General features: G+C 42.3%; 1 protein-coding gene across 1 annotated transcript in view; it reads left to right on the top strand.

The window, feature by feature from the left end:
- Window positions 1-19,743, top strand: part of LOC135234361 (synaptotagmin-2-like) — a 101,254-nt gene that overhangs the window by 24,912 nt on the left and 56,599 nt on the right. The window lies entirely within an intron of this gene.

The following is a 19,743-nucleotide window of genomic DNA, read 5'->3' as shown; positions in this document are numbered from 1 at the left end:
ATTCAATTTCCTGGTCTGTACCAAGGTACAGACTCTCCAAAAACCCATTTCTGTTCACTCCTAGCCTGACCTGGGGGATTCATTTATCCTGACATAATCCAGGCTTAGCTGATACTATGAGCATCAATCATTAAACTGTCTGCTCTCATCCGTTTGCATCTCTATGGCCAGACAGCAGCCTACTTTAAGAACATGGGGCCAGACAAGATAAGGACAACCATAAAACTTGAAATGCGTCACTTTTGTGTCAGTGCTGACCTTTGCAGTCACACACGCGCACACACATGTATGTGCATGCACGCACGCACACACACACACACACACACACACACAAATAAGTTGACAACTGACCAACACTGATGTGAAGGACATGAGACCAGGCTATTAATAATGGAACATTTGAACTTTGGTCTTGCAGGCTGTAGATATCTTTGCGAGGCTTTTACAAAATGAGGATGTTTAAGTAGTTGAATACAAGTAATTTCTGAAGTACATGGTAACTGCACGACAAAGCCCACACCAGCTTAGCTTCAGCCATTTTGATGGATATCATACTAATGCTACACTTCATGTGAAAACTGCCTGAGGAGCATGGATACTCAACACCATTTTTAAAAGAGAATCTGCCAGTTGAAGTAGTAGAATAACTAAGTTGAAGAACTAAACAAGCAAGGAATGATGGAGGACAATAAATGTGATAGGGCGATAACACGGACAACTAATTTTAATTATTAGTCTGTATGTTAAATCACATGTCCTCACCTTTCCTTGGTCTTCCCTTCGCTCTGATGTTTCAGGGGTCAGTCTGTAATTTAGCTTTTAATGAAAGAGTAATTGAAAATGACTCCCTCTATTTTTCAATTCATCTCTCGGTTAATTATAGCAAAGCTCTCAGGTCAATAAATTTAATCACAGCTGGAGACGAGGCGCCAAACAAGACAGAGGCGACACCCGTCATCTCTGAAACAGCGGCAAAAAATTCACAAACGGTAGGTATTTTTAAAGCGGGGGTGGGGTCCTGTTTAATTCTCTAGGTGAGGTCGGGTGGCATGCAGACAGGCGCAGCGAGTGAAAGCGGTTTAATGGAGGACGCAGCGTCATGCCCTCCTCAGAGTAAAAGCTTTTCAGTTTACCGCAGCCCTCTTGTCCTTCGACTGCAGACTCTCACATCTCAGTCTAATTGCGCTTCATGAAAATCTGCTGTGGTGGAATCATGAAAAGCAGACGTACGCTCAGGCAGCCTTGCACCAAATGCTGAGTCACTGCTGGCTTTCAATAAATAACTAAACAAGTAAACCGATAAACAAATACGTTTGCCAAGCAATCATGTTTTTTAGGTGGAGATGTAGATGCATTTGGGTTTCCTATTACGGTGAATGCTTTTTGTTTGCTCTGTGGGAGAAGAACCTCTTAAGGAGGCCATAACGCATGCCTCTCAGTCATGGGTAGGGGCTGTGTCGCGCATCTGAAATTACAATGTCGCATCACATTTCCACTCGTTTTTACTGATAATTGGCTTGGTGTGGAGCAGAAAAATTTCAAGGCACTTCAGACATGAATGGAGACTTCAATCTGTAAAATGTTTTTTTTATCGTAGAAGAGCAGGGGTGCTGCAGGGGGTGGGTGGTGTGGTGGGTGGTGCAGTGCAGTGAGGAAACAGCTTGGTCTTTTTCTGGTTTGCAGGGCCCTCATCTCATCAGAGGAAAGTTAGCAGCTTGCTCTCAAACAACTTGTTAGGCATCGCCATGGGTTACCACTGGCCCCCTTTCCCACGGAGTAACAGCCAATCGTGTTCCTCAGTTCTGCCTCGGCATCTGACAGTGGTGCAGTCTATCAGTAAGGCAAGGAATTAGCTTTGAGTCCCAATGCAAGCAATTAAACTCCTTATATATATATATATATATATATATATATAAATAAAAAACTTGTTCGATGTTCTCAGATAAATTAGGATTCACCATCGGTGCATTTCCTGTCACGCCATAATCACTGTAGCTGAAGCATATCCTTCTCCTCCAGTTGCCAAGCCAGTCTCAAACCTACATACTTCAGGGCCCACAGTACTGCAGTAGAGCTAGCGCAAATCCGGGGAGAGATACATCTCTCCATGCACAGCTTGTACTCAGTAGATATCTGACGTCACTGAACAGAACAATTGCGGAGGTAACTGGCGGAACCACCCTGGGTCTGCAAAAGCCAACTAAGTTTTGTGAACTCTCAGTTATAATTGGCGAACAATATGGCCAATGTTTTAACCTTCAGTGTCTCAGCTGCAGGACCCAGCGTGCACTTGTGACAAGCATGGTCACCACATTGTGTATTACTATAATATCGGGAGTATGAACAATCATTACATTAATGCCCTATACCTAGCCATATCCAATGAATTACAAGTCAAAAATGTTAAATTATTTATTATTCATATTTAGTTGTAGAACACACCCTGTTTATTCTGGGTACTCTGCTCTGACAGACCAACAAATCCTCTAATACATTTTTGAAAGTCTTTGGTTGATAAGAAATCGCTGTGTAATCATTCACATTGAGAGAGCTCTTCTTAATCGCTGCTTCTCAGATAGGAGAGACCGTTGTACTGTTTCCTTCTTCCTTCTTCATTGTGGAAGAGTGCCAGGGTTCTGCATAACATTACTTGTGGTTACCTGCATTTTCTCAAAAGGCCTAACTGTTTAGTCAGGAGGAGGGGCTTGTCCAGCCTCAGCCCCAAGCATGCAGAGGGTGCCTCCGATATTCCCTGGCAGTTTTCTCACGTTAATGATGCATGCTGTCAGACTGCTGTCACCATGGCTCTGAACCCCTCTCCCAGCCAAGGCTGAATCATGGGGCTACGGGGCTACAGCAGACTTAGCAGGCATTGATAATTCCTACTGGTCAGCATGTTGTGTGGGGCCTGTCTATGTAGGTTTGTGAGTGGGATGGTCAAAGAGTGATGACATAATTTGAGATTTATTTAGTGCAATATACTGTTGATACATTACATTACATTACAGGCATTTGGCAGACGCTCTTATCCAGAGCGACGTACAACAAAGTGTATAACCATAACCAGGAACAAGTATGACGAAACCCCTAGAGAGAAGTACCGGTCCAAGTGCAGGGAACAACCGCATAGTTCAACTTGGACCCTGAAGGTTAAACTGATTAACACTAACAACGAGAACGGCAACAAGGCAGTCTATGGAAAAAATACAAGCAGTAGTTAAGACAGTTAATGCACCTAAGTCACCTACGAAACAGCTGCCTAGTTACAACCCTAAGCTTACAGTCATTTACAGGGGGGTAGGGAGGGATGGGGAGAGGTGCAGCCTGAAGAGGTGAGTCTTCAGTCGTCGTTTGAAATGGGTCAGTGTCTCAGCTGTTCTGACCTCCACAGGGAGGTCATTCCACCATCGTGGGGCCAGAACAGACAGGAGACGTGTTCTGGAATTGCAGGTGCGAAGAGGGGGAGGTGCTAGGCATCCTGAGGTAGCAGAACGGAGGGATCTGGCTGGCATGTAGGGTTTGAATATCTTGTGGAGGTATGCTGGGGCTGATCCCTTGACTGCCTGGTATGCTAGGACCAATGTTTTAAATTTGATGCGAGCTATAACAGGCAGCCAGTGGAGGGTAGTGAGCAGGGGAGTGACGTGGGAGTGTCTGGGGAGGTTGAAGACCAGACGAGCCACAGCATTCTGAATGAGTTGCAGGGGTCTGGTGGCAGATTCCGGTAGTCCCGCCAGAAGAGCGTTGCAGTAGTCCAGGCGGGATAGAACCATTGCTTGGACCAGGAGCTGGGTTGACTAGGTGGTGAGAAAGGGGCGGATTCTGCGGATGTTATACAGGAAAAATCTGGAGGGACAGCCTGTTGTCCATCACCACTCCGAGATTCTTGGCACAGGGTGATGATGTCACTAAGGTGTCCCCTAGGGAAATGGAAAAGTCGAGGAGGGGAGAGGATAGAGCAGGAATAAAGATTAGGGATGATACAAGGATGGCTAATCCAACCAGGAGTAATGGGTCAGCAAGTCCAACAGGCTGAATTCAGCAGAATTCCCAAAAGGGAAGCTCACCACTGATATTCAATCACAGAAGTGCTCAGCAATGATTTAAAACTGGATAATATTATTATTTTTCTGGCTTCATTGTGAATTAGACAATCTAACTAGATTTTTTTCTTCAAAAGACCATTATGCTAATTCAAAACCAGCTGGGATATAGTTTGCTAATGAGTTTCATATTTGATTATCATAAGAAAAAAGGTCAGCTTTATCATTTCAGATATGTGACCTTCTGACCCAGACCTTTCAAAACTGGCAGATGTAACTTTGTTTCATGACCAACACCTTTTTATATTAGGCTTTTAAATCTTCTTAGAAGATTTAAAAGGCTTGAATATGCTTCTTCTTTAAATGACATGGCCCTGTTGCTTTGTGCCACTAGTTCTCCAAATTAGTCATGGGGACCCCTGTATATGCTAGTTTTTGTTAAAGCCAATTTCAGGCTTAATTAAGGTTGTTGAAACTGTGTTAAGGTCCTTTCTTATTTTATCCTTAAACCTACTAACATAATGCAGGTTTGGCTTGGTATCATTTGCTTTGTCATTGAATTCTTAATTATTTACAGAACAGTTAGCTTCAGTGGCCAGGTGTCCACACTTTTACCAATTAGGAGCCGACTGATTTTTTAAAGTAATTGGTTGAAATATAGTGCAAAAACCACAATGCGAATACAGGTTTTTCTTTTCTCCTTCATAGTATGCATTGCAATTTCTGACATAAAGTGGCTTAACAGGGTAAATAAACCCACAAAACATGAAAAGTGTCTAATTAAGAAAAAAGGAACAGCTTGTTAAAATTCTGAGAATGCAATTGTGGTTGGAAAACCGGCATACACAGGGGTCCCCAAGGACAAAGTTTGCAAACCACTGCATTAGGCTATACCCTGAGGTAGTGCTGTGGCTCAGCTGCCCTGGTCTGAACCATTAGGGCTCCAAGGCAGACCTTTCACTGATAACAGATACTCTCTATGGTGAAAAATAACTGCTCAGAGTACAGAGACTTTATAACAGCCCTACTGTATATAATTAATTGCTTCAGTTCATAACCCTATCCTTGGGAAAGTTGTGATTTTCTGGCACTTTCCTTCACCAGTACGTCTTGCTGTCTGTGCAAGGAGTACATGTCCTGAATACACGGACTGTGTTGGTTTCTGTGAAAGCAGTTAACTGAAGACGTAGAAGACAGTGCCTGTTAGCTGTGTAACTGCTGGATCAGTTGGAGGGTGTAGGGTATTATGTGAGGCACAGCAGTATGCTCCACTGGAGTGAAACTGGCAGAGAAAAATAAGCACATAAAGACTGAGCCTGATCTTGCGGTCTTGGGAAGATACTGTGACTCCCATGGTCTACGATTGTCTATGTGTGACATGTGGAAGGGCTGGCAACTCCAGGCTGTGAACACCCCAGATGGTAGGAAACAATGGTCTTGGTTCAATCTTAAACTTACTGATGGCAGAGAGCCGTTTTTTCACTGTACAAGCAAAACATCCCAGATTAATATGCCGCTGTCACAACCTGAGTCCAGTAAAACCGGCCATTTAAAAAGCATATATTTTAATACATCTTTCATCTGTCTCATTTTGAAGGAATAATGAATTGCACTTTGTCTTGGTGACTTTGTGATTGAATCCATGCTTAGTTAGGTCATATTTCATGGACCATACATCATGGTCACACTTGACCAGATGGTGCAAATCCCAAGGAGCATTAATCACAGTAAAGTTAGACAGATACCTGTGAGCATATCACTGCATAAATGTTATCACCACAAACTTAATGTGAACTGCATGAAAAAGCAGCCCACACATCCCTCGCTCACATATTTCTGTTATTTAATCTTGTTTTTTGCTCAGTTTGACTTTGCATGGTACATTAGTTAGCAATCTAGAATGAGTGTGGCAATTAATTAAAATTTCAGGTTTATTAATTCATGCGATGTTGCCATCGCGGTGGCTGAAGGAAACGGCTGCTTTGGCACAAACAGGTCCTCTCTCTAAAACAGGTGCAGAGGGGGGAGACGTTGCCAGGCAGAGACCATTTATCACCTGGAGGTACCATCAAAGCATGAAGAATGGCTCTCTGTTGTCAAAAGTGCATGTGAATAATCAAACTCTTCATAATTCAGTTAAAAGCTCTGCACTAACAAGACCAGGTCAAAACCTAGTATATGGCTGGACCGAACCGGCTGTCCAATGGTGTAACTTCATCAGTCAGTCACTCAGTCCCACTGTTGTGGTCCAGCCAAAAATGTTATGTATGGGGAAATGCAACATGAAACCAGTACAGGATTCCACTTTCAGGGGGTAATACCAATACAAAGAAGCATCTCTGACCTTCCACACCAGAGTCCGGCAAAGAGGGCCGTATTTGTTCCTGGTTTTCGTGCCAACTTCTGGCCTTAATTACTTAACTAGCCCTAACATTTATACTATCTGACATTTTAGCTAGATTTCTCAATAAACGCACAAAGACTGTTTTTGTATCCCTATATGCAACGTTTTATTGTGACTTAATCTACAAGTAAACCAGTGTTGGGGTATGTAGCCAATTAGCTAATTTGGCCAGGGTATTTCAGGGTACTTCTTTTACCCAGGAAAATAATCTGATTTGAGTTAGAAGAACTGGTTGAGCTACAGAGCTGTTTTATCTTATTGTTAGAACAAGAGACTCCAAACACATCTAAGAAAGCATCACTACTAGCCAAGCCAGCTCGCTAACCAATGGCACTCCTGCATTCACCTCATCTGAGTGCTCATTTGGTTCCCATGCTGTTCACCATCAAACCTGAAAAGCAGACTTCAAATCAGCTCGTCAGTTAACACCACCGTGAAATCAATTTTCACATAATCTTTCAGCGGCAAGATTTTATGTGATGCCACTTTTCCTTCCCACAGGTTTAGCTGAGATGATGCCACCGATGTTAAATCACTAGTGAAAGCAGGGGTGGCCCATTGTACATCATTGCAAATGATATATTGAAACAGATGTGGATGTGTGGAAATTAATATTCTGTTTTGGAATTGGCTGACATAAAGATATCCTGATGATGACTGAGGAATTTTAAGTAGATGGGAAAAGACACTGTCAGCAAAATAGAACTATTCCTGCACCCTTGAAAACTACAAAGTGCTGTCATTGAAGTGGGCCAGCTGTGAGAACTGTTCATTTAAGCAGACATTGCCTGTGAAACTACTGAACTTAGATTAACATGAGCAGATGCACAGGATTAAAAACAATAATAATATTTTTTACTGCAGAAACTATGGGATGTGTTAAAGTGGTCCAGGGGACGGTCCCAGAAGGTCTTATCCCTGCGGGTCCCAGGTACCATTTAGGACAGGTCACTCTTATAATGGGGGTCATCAGCCAGCTTTATTATTAAACGCCCCATGTGCCTACAGCTCAGGCATGGGGAATTATCTATTTAAAACCTGGTACAGGACATAGCAGCACACCAGTGACATGCGTAACCTTACTCAACCAAGCAGCAATTGTGCCGCATGTTCTTTCTGTCAAGAGGACTGATAACCACCATATCCTATCTAGAGAAGAAGACCTATATACAGATATCAACATTTTCACCAAAATAATACCTAAAAAAATATACATATATTTACAGTATATATAAGAAAATGGAGGTCAACATTTTCACTTTTGAAATGTTGTCATTGTGTTATTTAGCTATTCTCTTTTAAAAATGATCAGTGCAACTGGAGCTTGAAATTGAGAAACACTAGAAAATACTAGCCTAATGCATACGTGAAAATGAGGCCCAGACACAATCAATGTTTGCAGGGGTTTTGTGGATCCCATAACAGCCTCAATGCATTTCACACCAGGTAGAGTGTCATGTAATCAGTTTAGTCTTTTATGCAGTGCTCAGTTACTGCCATGCATCCATCACACAATTGTTGCATCACTTGTAATACCAATCTGTTGTATTGCCATTAACATTATGCAACCATAGGTGTCACTGATACACTGGCACTGTAGCACATAATGCTATAAACCACATTCAGCAGTGGCGATAAAAGAAGCAGAGACATTTCTGATAATGCCTCCGCATTCATCTGTACAGAAAGGCCACAAAATACGGGAACTAATGAATGCGAATGAATCCGATGCGGCTTACAATTATGAGATTTATCAAATTGTGCAGCACCTGCTTGCACCACTGCCCATCTTGATTAAGACACAGGGAAATCAGGAATAAACTTCACATCAGGTAATGGAGAATTGTTCCAGTCCAGCGACAGTGGCACTAGTAACAAAGAGAATGTTGCAGGGAAAAAATAATACGACCAGTACTCATCCTCTCTTAATAATAGGATTTACTTTTCTTGGTTACTCATGCTTGTTGGTTTCCAAGTCAATGATTTATGTAGTTATAGTATTTACTGTATCAGACGATTGTGCCTACATGTATTGTGGCTGAGGTCACTCTCCCCAAGCTGTAATACCTACACACCTGTATATCAATATACCCTTAACTAGACAATGGGCAGCAGCTGTGACTTGCAATGAGTCCCTGCTGCCACCCTGCCCGTGAGTGGCGATGGTGCTGTTCATGGTCCTGCAGACCTCCCAGTTAGATGAAACACCTGAGGTGCTGAACGGACAGCGCCACAAAGAACATAAGAGCAGCTCTCTCTTTCCTACCCAGCCCTTCCTGTTCATTGTGTATGTACTGTAAATGGCATACACTAACCTGTGCGGGTATATTAAATTGTCCATTACCAGGGAAGAGCCACGTTAAAACACAAGCTGAACTTCATCACCAATTTCCCAGGCATGCTCAGAGAAATTGATGGGGCCTACATTCCTCCCACCCCAAGCATTCAACAAGCACGTGCACTGGAATACAAAGCATAATTAAGACTTTTAATATTCTGGCTCAGTATGACTACAAGAGTCAAGGCAACTTCCCAGTAATCCATAAGCAATAATTCCACCTTATAGAACAGATATTCAAACCCTACATGCCAGCCAGATCCCTCCGTTCTGCTACCTCAGGACGCCTAGCACCTCCCCCTCTTCGCACCTGCACTTCCAGAACACGTCTCCTCTCTGTTCTGGCCCCACGATGGTGGAATGACCTCCCTGTGGAGGTCAGAACAGCTGAGACTGTGACCCATTTCAAACGACGACTGAAGACCCACCTCTTCAGGCTGCACCTCTCCCCATCCCTTCCCCCCCTGTAAATGACTAAACTTAGGGTTGTAACTAGGCAGCTGTTTAATAGGTGACTTAGTTGATGCGCCAGTCTTAACGACTACTTGTATCTTTATTTATTTTTATTTTTCCATAGATTGCGTTGTTGCCGTTCTCGTTGTTAGTGTTAATCAGTTTAACCACCAGGGTCCAGGTTGAACTATGCGGTTGTTCCCTGTACTTGGACCGGTACTTCTCTCTAGGGGTTTCGTCATTCTTGTTCCTGGTTATGGTTATACACTTTGTTGTACGTCGCTCTGGATAAGAGCGTCTGCCAAATGCCTGTAATAATAATAATAATAATAATAATAATAATAATAACAGAGATTTTTATTCTCAAAAATGAGAGATGGATAATTCTGCTGAGTAAGTACCTAAATATTGAGCTGCTGGAAAAAAAACGTTATGGTGTTGTTTTTTTTGTTTACATTCAAGGACGCTTACTGTTTCAAAAGCTTTTTTGACATTTTCTAATTCTTTCCTCACTCATACACTTGGTTGTTTGTAATTGTGCCAATCTCATATACCCATGGTAAAGCACAGAACCATAGCAGAACTACTTGTTAGAAGTATCTAGTGCCATATGAGTCCACAGTTTGTAGCTGCCTTCATTTGTGGGTGCCAAATCATTATTCAGTGAAAAATTTGTTAGCTAGCTTGCAACATAATGCAGACTTTAACTACTCACACAATGTACAATAGGGTTCAGCTTCTAATGCCACAATTAGCATCTCTCAAAAAAATAAGTTTATACCCTGTCCACGGGTCTACTACTGTAATTTCAAACACAACTGATCAAATATCAGGTTTGCCCAGCCAAACGTTTTCTCCTGCTTTCAGTGTCTGAGTACCACCATTTTATTTTATTTTAGTTTCTCTGCTGTATTTTTTGTTTCTGTTTTCATTTAGGTAGGACGTAAATCAAGTTGGAGATCATTTTCACTGAGGGATTGAATCTGTCCAGTGGGGGAATTGTGAGTGCAAAGTAACTGTGCCCAGGCCTCACTACCAGGGCTCAAAATGAGGAGGGGAGGTTGGGGGCTAGGGGGGGTCGAAACCTCCCATAACTAACAAGGCCCCGCCCATAAGAAATGGAAAATGAAGCTTGGGGAGTAGTAGTATACATAGTATTAAGCTTGTAATTAGAATAATAGCAATAGTAGTGCTTCTTATCTGGCCTGCAGCAGGAATAAATCCATGAACCGCGCCGTTCTTTATGCTGTGCTGGCACTTCTGCCTGCGCAGTCAGTCAGATTGACTGATCAGGCTCTCTCTGCATGGACAGCAGATGCTGACCAATCAGAATCCTTCAAGGCTCCTAGGCCTCCTACGGATGCAGCCTTTACACTCAGTCTCCTGCTGCTCAATTAACAGAGTATGCAAAAGAAGCTTAAGTATTTAAATGGAAACAGAATAATACTAATAATACAGCATGTGAGTCAGTTACATAAGAATTTATTAACATCAGATTAATAAATACTGTTCTCAAAAGTGCCCTCAGACCCCCCTAACAATGAAGTGCACCCCCCACCCCCACTACTCCCTAATCCCTATAAGTATAAATATCACACATACTGTAAAAATAATTATTTCTCCCGATATTGCAGCAGTGTTATTATTTTTCTCCCTCTAAACTATAGCTTAATTTGGCAAGCAATGTTTTGTCTGTAAAAAAAAAAAAAAGTCCCCCCCATGGTGTGTCTATTCCCATTCCAATTAGCATGTTTCACATTAATGGGAAGATCGATGAATCAGATCCTGATACTTATCAAAGGTCATAGGAGAAAAAGTGCTAAATTAAGTGACATTCAGAGTGAATTTGCTGCACTCTTGCCCAATTTATAGGATCTTACAGCAAAGAGGGTTCAGCAACAGTAACAAAGGCAATGAATTATACTGCTGGTCCTCCTGCATTAATTTGAATTTTTATTATCATAATTATCATTTCAGAATTTAATTTATGAGACAGACATTTATGAGACCCAGGACTTACAGTTATTTTGTTCTTCAATAAGAACAATGATGCAATAACAAAACTGGTGCTATTGGAGTCATTCTCTCAGAATTGCTACAGCTGCTTCAGTCAGTCCAGGCACTGCATCACTCTGACCAAATGACCTGTCCTCCTTACTCTCTGTGGAACATGAGGGGAGGTGTTGCCCCCAGCTAGCAATGCCAGAGCAAACAGAAACCAATGAGCTACAGAGTACATAGTGTGTGCTGCAAGAGTGGATGTCTCGGAAAAACAAGCAACTGAATAGGAGATCAAGTTTACTTATGCAAGTCTAGGCTTCTGTAATACCAACAGCACAACAGTGCGATATTTGAAAATCACAAGAAAGCTTACCTGCGACTCAATAAGAGCAGGCTACTGCAGAGTCAAAGCTCAGATACCACACAAGATGTGAAATTGAAAAACCATATAACGACCCGGGTACTATTTTCGCAGATGTGCCAAGCTTCTTGCTATATTTCATTTCCCAGATCTTTTAAAGCAGAGAACAATATGTGGAACATTGAAAATCAGCTACATTTCTATAAAGCCACTGTTAGTTTAGCTATATTTCAGACACAAGATACATGTTTAAAATTCCAGCGTGCATGCCTGAAATGGACAATAGCAGTAGAACTCAGAAATTTAGGAACACGTGTCTGTCTGCCATAGAAAACATCTGGACAGTTCCCCAGGGCGATTTCTGTTAAGCTGCCTTGGCACTGACAGCATTAATAAAATAATCACACAGTTTATTCATTCATGGATGAAACAGGCCAGTGTGATCTGGAGGATTCTAGCATCTGTTTTCTTCCCATTCTTTTCGAGGCTACAGTTATGCGCCCGCTGACTTCCACGCCTGTTCACAATGCATATATCCGTTTGTTTAACCCTTGCCCAAGCCTCTCAACCCAGATCAGGATGTGTTGGAATTTGGGAAAAATTTCATGTTCGTATCCTTGGGTAATGGTTCAACTTTAAGGTATAACCATGCTGTCCTCCGCGTTTTGTGGAGCAGAGAGTCTGGGTGTAGGAAGGGCTTTAATGAGGCGTCAGTGCTAGCCGGTCAGGATGCTCCTGATGACTCACTTTCAGGCAGCACAGAGACAAAGCCCTAGAGATCACCTCCTCCACAAATTTTCTCTGCAACAGAGAAGGTGGGTGAAAAACCTCTCAAGTCTCCTTCACTTTCATGTCAAGCAGAAAAGTGCACTCAATCTAGATTTTCTCCCGCCCATTACTGGATTTTGAAATATGATTTTCTAGCATTTCATGCTGTGAATTTTGCCTAATGTTTGCAATGGATGCACTATATTAGGAGTATATTCTAGATGGAGCTACTCTATCTGTTAAAACATCCCAAAAGTACTCCGTTTAGGGCTAATCCTCTGATACATCAGCCCATTTCAGTCCTAATGCGGTTAGCTCGTAACTGCAAAAAGAGCGATATGCCTAACCACGGTCCTATTTCTGTGTCTATGAAGTAAATATATCACTGTAAAGTACTCTGAGAGGAATAAAGGGAATTACTGTAAATAAATGTAATCCAGCATAATAAGCACTTTATTTTGTGCCATTACAATAAATACAGAAGTTAGGCCAACATTAGGTAATGCAAAGTTTTAAGGAAGTCTTTTTTGTATTCATCAATTTATTTTTTGTTCAGGCAGAACTGATACCTCAATCTACCTCCCTCTGTCTATTTACATTTCAGTGCAAATAAACTCCCTCCCTGCCTGTTGACTTATTTGTAATCATGTTTTTAGTGTCAGAGCAGTGAATGCTAAATGGCTATTTAAATATGCTTAGAATTCACCTGCAATAAAAGCTGAATCATACAAAAGGTTCATAAATGTGACTTTGCCAGAAAAACTGGAAACTGTACCAAGCCTGACTGATCTCATTTGCAGTCGTGAGAATTCCATGTTTTTAAAATGATTTCTAGTCAGATAGATTTTTGTTTTGATTTATAACTGATAAAGGATGCACTGGAATTATTATTTTATGAATCAATAATTCCAAAATTCAGTAATCACAAGTAGGTACTCATACCCCTATTAAAAGACACAATTAATGAGTCTTATAGCACGGGTACTCTAATAAGGAGCATTAATAATGATTAACAGCACTATAAGCATTACGTTTCTTAATAAATGGGCGATAACAGCTTCCATTATATTCTTACGAGTTTCTTACCAAAGATAGCCTATATGTGGTTAATTGAAGCTAAAATTGGATATATAGTAAATCTAATTATTGATCAAGCGCATGCATTTATTAAAATGATCTGCACAAACAACTCTACTGGAGCAGCATACCATCTGTAATTATTTTTCCCTCACTGCGCTAAGCTGCATGCGCAGTCAGCGGCTGCACGGACGGGCTGTCTCAGAGATCGGCAGTCTTTCTGCTGACTGCGACAGACGCCCCGCCGTCAGCAATCCGCCACGCCGAAGCTCGCTCGTTCCGCCCCGCACGACATCCACACATCATTTCCTGCCTGCACGCTCTCTCTCTCCCTCTCTCTCGCTCTCTCTCTCTGTCTCTCGCTCTCTCTCTCTCTCGCTCTCTCTCTCACTCTCTCTCTCTCTCTCTCTCTCTCTCCCTCTCTCTCTCACTCTCTTTTCGCCCTTCCCAGACGCTTCTCGCGGCGGCTTCTGCCGAATCTGCGCTTTGTCACATCAGCGGCAAGGAGACAGGCAAGAATACCATGTCACCTTAAAGTCATCCCCGCTTAAATTTACACCACCAGCACAAATTGCAGGGAATTAGAAGGGTCAGTTGCTGGTACGTTCTGTCCCCTTCCGTCACAGTGATAGGTTAGCCTGAGACTGTGCCCTAATATTTGAAATTAATTGTGGTAAAATTAACTTCAGTCATCCGCGGTCATGTTTGAATTAATATCATCGAAAGGGCAGAGGGTCCGATCGTGCAGCGTAATGCGATCTGGTCTAATTAAATAATGGCTTTCAAGCCCTTAATGAATCTTTTTTGTGCTAAACATTGTGGATAAAGGAGGCCAGCTAGAATGCACACTTGCAGAAGCAGAAATGGGTACGTGGAATTTAAAAACATTACTGCAGGACAAAAGATAATACACTTAACGTCAGTGTCATCATATTTACAGCTTCATAGGGATTCTCTTTTCAACTGTAAATACCCCTAGTCTGATTCTGCATTTGATATCATGTTTTATTTATAGAGTACTGCTGTGTAATCCTTGCCAGTTTCACTGAAAATGCTTGTCTGGCTTTGAAACTTGGCTTCATATTTTTAACACACCTCATAAGCTGCCATAGGATGCAAGCAAATAATGCTGAGTGGTAGATGCTTGAGTTTTAAAATGGCCCAATACCTTCCGTAGTCATTATTCCAAAGGTTTCCATTTAAGGCACAATCTCCCTCAACATGATCTGTGATTTTTATTCCACCAGTGGGAATGGTTTGCTGGCGTATTGATTTAACAGGCAACGTTTTCCTCTTTTTTCATCTCGTAAATCGTTTTCTGGCTTCCGCTGCACTTTCTCTGTTATGAGCCTGGCGAGGTCTGTAGCTTCTCTCGTGGCTACGCTATTGTCTGGACCCTGGTCCCTCTCCAAAGCCCAGAGCCAGATTCACTTCACAGGAAAATCCCGATTCTTACACACTGTCCACTGAGTAAGATGAGACTGATCAAAACATACAGCAGCTGGCATATCAGTGTAAATCTTATAAAGGGAATTAACTTGGCAGTGCACCAGTGGAAAAACATAAATGCAGGGTGCATACAAACAGCCCCTCCCTATTACAATCACACAGTTCTGTGTGTGAGCATGTGTGTGTGTGTGTATGTGTGTGAGTGTGTGAATATGTGTGTGTGTGTATGTTTATGTGTGTGAGTGTGTGAATATGTGTGTGTGTGTGTGTGTGTGTGTGTGTGTGTGCATGTGTGTCTGTCCGCCGACTGGCTGAATTGCCTGAGTGCCTCTGTTGCTCACCGGCTTCATCTCTCAGTGTTAAACCCCTGCATTGCAGTACTGCACACAGTGACCGACTCGCCACAGTCCTCTCTCCCTCTCCCCTTCTCTTCAGACGGTACCTGACCAATGCCAGGTGCACACGGTCCACCCTGTCCAAAATAAAACCCACATACAGCATCGTTCCATAAACTACATCCAGCTAAATTTATTTATACCCAGCCCTACTTCTCAAGTCACAGCTACACAAAGTCCCTTTTCCCAAATCACATCCACGCAGTCATATTTCACTCAAAAAACTCAAAATGAATGCCTGCTCTCAAAGCCGCACCTCCTTAAGTTAAATTCCTGCTCACCAAGTCATATCCAATTAAATGCCTGAGTCATCTGTGCTGCCATCCTTCATCCCCTGGGGCTGGAGATTGAGAATTGGGGACGAGGGATTGGGGATCCCCCTGAAACCCCCCCTTACCAAAAAAAAAAACAAAAAAACAACTGTAATTATTAATTAATTATTTAATTATTTCGGGCTCTCCATGGTGTCCAGTATACCAGTGAGAAGGATGAAATAACAAAGATCCTTCTGGCACTGGGAGTGGTGCTGGGGACACGACCTTGCCCAAATTCTGCCCTGTGACACACAGGGCGGGAGAGAGATGGGAGGGTGAAGGGGAAAAAATGTCCCATGATGCAACGAGAATGCAAGACATTAAATACTGTAATCCAGAAGCTGGCACTGCGTCTGCTTTGCAACCTTGTTAAACTGGCGTGCTGAACACCAGCAGGGGGCGCTGAATGTATTAGCGATGGGGCATTTCATATCACCACGTCTGGAGTGCAGGACCAGAAATAGCATAAAACCTGTATTTACAGTACCTGCCAACCGTAAGACTGTGGATACTCTGTTATGAACCGCTTTGCCTGAACTCCTGTAAAAGAAACAAGATTGGTCTACCCAGCAAACTACAAGCATGGTGTTAATGAAATTCATGAATCATTCTAGAGCATTAGTGTGGAAAAGCAAAGCCCCGTGTTAAATTTTTCCTGCATAGCACTCTCTAATGACGGCAAAACTGATTCAAATTCCCAGATTTGGATCAATTTGGATATTATCATTTGGCTGTTTATACAGACCATAAAGGTGGTACAGGACCGGCAGAAACCTTAGCAAGTTATCACTTATCTTGCAAACAAAATCCAGTGGATTTCAACAAGTGTGTAATGGCTTTCACACAAACCTGCCATTTATGTGAAATAATACAACTTATTAAAGGGCACCCAGGACGATTATTGTATGACCTCTTCAGAATGGCAAAAAAATTACATTTTTTTAATGTACAGGCAAAGGCCAAAATAAAGGACACACCATCCATAGTATCCCTCTCTGTAAATTTGATGACTCTTGATAAAACTGTGCTACAATCTGTGTTTTGCCTTGCATCTTGAACCAACGCATGGACATCACCGTAAAGGAATAGACCCCTACAGCAGAGCCTATGTGCTTTTGACCACAAGTGCTACATCTGATAATGTATTTCCTTCAGATTTCAATCATCACCTTAGCCACTGTTCTTCATTAAACATAAGCATGTTCAGCAGCCTTAGTCAGCGAAGCTGTGCCGACACTCACCCCTCTTACACAGTCATTGAGACCTCCACTTCTAGCCACTGCAGCCAGTATACTGGACACGTGGGCCTTCCCAGCATTTTCATACACAACCCTGAGCATGCCGCAATGTTAACTGCTACATTAACTCAGGAATCACACGTGTGTGGAAGCACTGGCTTTTAATATACTTTGCTGTGCCTCAAGGATGTTTATCATAGGAAATAAATGTTATAGTGTGAAAACTAGAGTTTGCTTGTATGCATTTAGCACATGCTCAGTTTAACTGTCCTTCGGCAGCCATCACACCCAAAGCCCGTAGCCTGTTGATAGCAAAAGCAGTGTTGTTCTTTTTCTGTTGCTAGGTGATGCAATATAGACTCATCTTCCTGCGACATCAGCTATCATTAGCTAGCGTCTGCTACAGCCACTCCGTGTGATTGCCGCCCTGGTGCACTGAATCAGGCAATTCACTGCAGGTTTTACTTCCTCTCATAGTCTGCTATAAAACAGAAGACAGGTGTGAAGGTGAAGACAGCTAAAGAAAATTTAATTAGAACACGGCTCATCCACATCTCTGAACCCTCTTTGAGCATGACAAGAAAGTCAGCTGTGGCCAGCAAGTGGCCTCTAATGAAGACATGATGGGATGTCGACCTGGAAATGAGTGCTTCCAGTGAATATACCCTAAAATGAACAGACCACCCCCTCCTCAAAAAAATGGAGGCATTGCTTTGCTGCTCCTATTAGCATCTTTCACTTCATTGAACCTGACCTGATGCATCCATACTGATGCTAGCAATGTATACCAATAAGCTACATTTTTTCATTCAAGGCCCAGGTTTTATCATGCATAGTATTATGGAAAAACTCAAATCGTACCATTTGAAGATGTCAAAATTAAAGAGCTTGGTGTTTAAAGTGATAATTTACAGCACAGGATCTCCTTGACTGCAATTTAATATGTACTGTAAAAATCAATAATGATACTCATCTGTAATTAAGCTCTTCTGACTGTACTTATAAAACAAAAGTAATAAGAGTCTCACTTCCAAAATGAAAAAAATGTGACAGTTCAATAACAACGTTGTCTTGCTTTTTGACATCATTTCCTGTATGCTCTCCACCTCCTAAATTGGTCTGTAAATCACAGGCAGACCGGACAAGGGCAAGCTAAACTTGCCCCCTTCCCCGATAACCAATTAAGGAAAGTTTCCAGGCCATCCAGGTTTCTTATTTTGTTCCTCGTGGGCCCAAAACAGGAGGGAGGTGTGGGGGCTAGTGTGTGAGTGGGGGGCGGGGGGGGTGTGGGGGGATGAATGTTGGAAAACCCAATTATTTCTAGCAGTTGATGACAAGGAAGCAATTGTCTTTTAAGCTATTGTCTTCTTTATTGTCTCTCAGATCTGCCTCCGCAGGCTGTGTGTTGCCAAGGTCTGCTGAGCCCGGCTAGGCTTCATTTGGCCAGGTAACATTTAGCAGCAGGCGGTCCAGACGGACGCGTTTGGCATCGATCGGCGTTTTGGTGAGATTACACCCCGTGTTCCCTCCGGAGGCCTTGTCTCTGCAGCTCCGCGCTCTCCCCCACTCACAGCAGCACTCGTGCTTCGGGAGGTCTAGGTTTGTTGATCGGCTAATGGGCAGTTATTTTTCACCTTCCTTCTCTGCGCTTCTGGCCTCCGTAAACAACTGTGATACGAGCTCCACCAGGCTTGCGGAGCGAGCTCGGTATCTCGGGGAGTCTGACAGGAGACTGTAGACTGTCTGACAGGAGTCGAGTCGCTCCGCAGACTGTGAACGCCAGACGTGGTGGCTGAAATACGGTCTTATGGTGCATACGTCGCTGGGAAGGCACATAACTATTCTGAATAATGAACAATTCTGAGATCCAGCTTTCACCGCAGAACACGTAGAGGGTCCCAGAAGAAGCAGTCTGCAGACTGCTACTTGAAAAACATCAGCTGTCAGCTCACAGTTCCAAAACAAGCAAACAAAAAAAATCCGCCAAAATAGTACAAAGAAAGAGACTTAAAATGGCACAGTCCCTAGAGTCCGCCTTTCAAGAGGGAAAAAGGCTCCTTTAGCCAAACCACACTTTGCTTAAAATACCTTTGGATGTGGTCAACTAGTCTTGTCCCCCATTTCATCCTCATTGTCCTTATTGTTCTCTATGGGCTGGAACCACAGCAGTCTCTGTGACAAAGCCTGTGTGACTAACTAGATTTAGTAGATTTTACATTGGTACCCCAAGGTCAAAGTAAACACAACGGTGGACTGAACTGGATTTCCCTCGCACATAAGATCATATTACATCATAACACCCTCTCAGGGCAGTTCTAATGCGTTGTAGAATGGCTGGGTTAAACTGTTAAGACTACAAAATAAAAAATTATCAAAATTATCCATCTCCAGTGTTTTCATTGTGGAGTAAACAGGCTTAATCAAAGATGAATGGATTGCATCGTTGCAGTCTGTATGAATTTGTGTTCTGACATCGCTGATAATGCATAATTCTAACAGAACAAAGGCGGCCTAATTACTGCATATATGTCCTTGCTATTTTAATTTGAAGACTTTATTTTTATTTGACCAAAATAATGAGGAACCCAAGCAGTCTTGTGTGAAATATAACTTAATTCCATTCTTAAATCACCATGATATAATCTACAAATTCCCTTGACAGCAAATAAAATTTTCTTCACAGCATTCATGAAACAAATGATCCTGAATCACAATAAAATGTAATGGTTTGCTCATATACTGCATTCGCCAAGTAAAACAGATGACGATTTAATCATAATTAATTTTCTAAATAGGATTTATTAAAAGCAATTTGTAAACAAGTTGCAATCAATTAGATTAAATCATGTTCACTCTTGATGATACAGAGTATGTTGTCAGGTATTTGGAGGCCCCTTAAGCG

This window comes from Anguilla rostrata, chromosome 11, assembly GCF_018555375.3.
Source record: "Anguilla rostrata isolate EN2019 chromosome 11, ASM1855537v3, whole genome shotgun sequence".
Lineage (NCBI taxonomy): Eukaryota > Metazoa > Chordata > Actinopteri > Anguilliformes > Anguillidae > Anguilla > Anguilla rostrata.
This window is presented reverse-complemented; position numbering and strand designations above follow the sequence as displayed.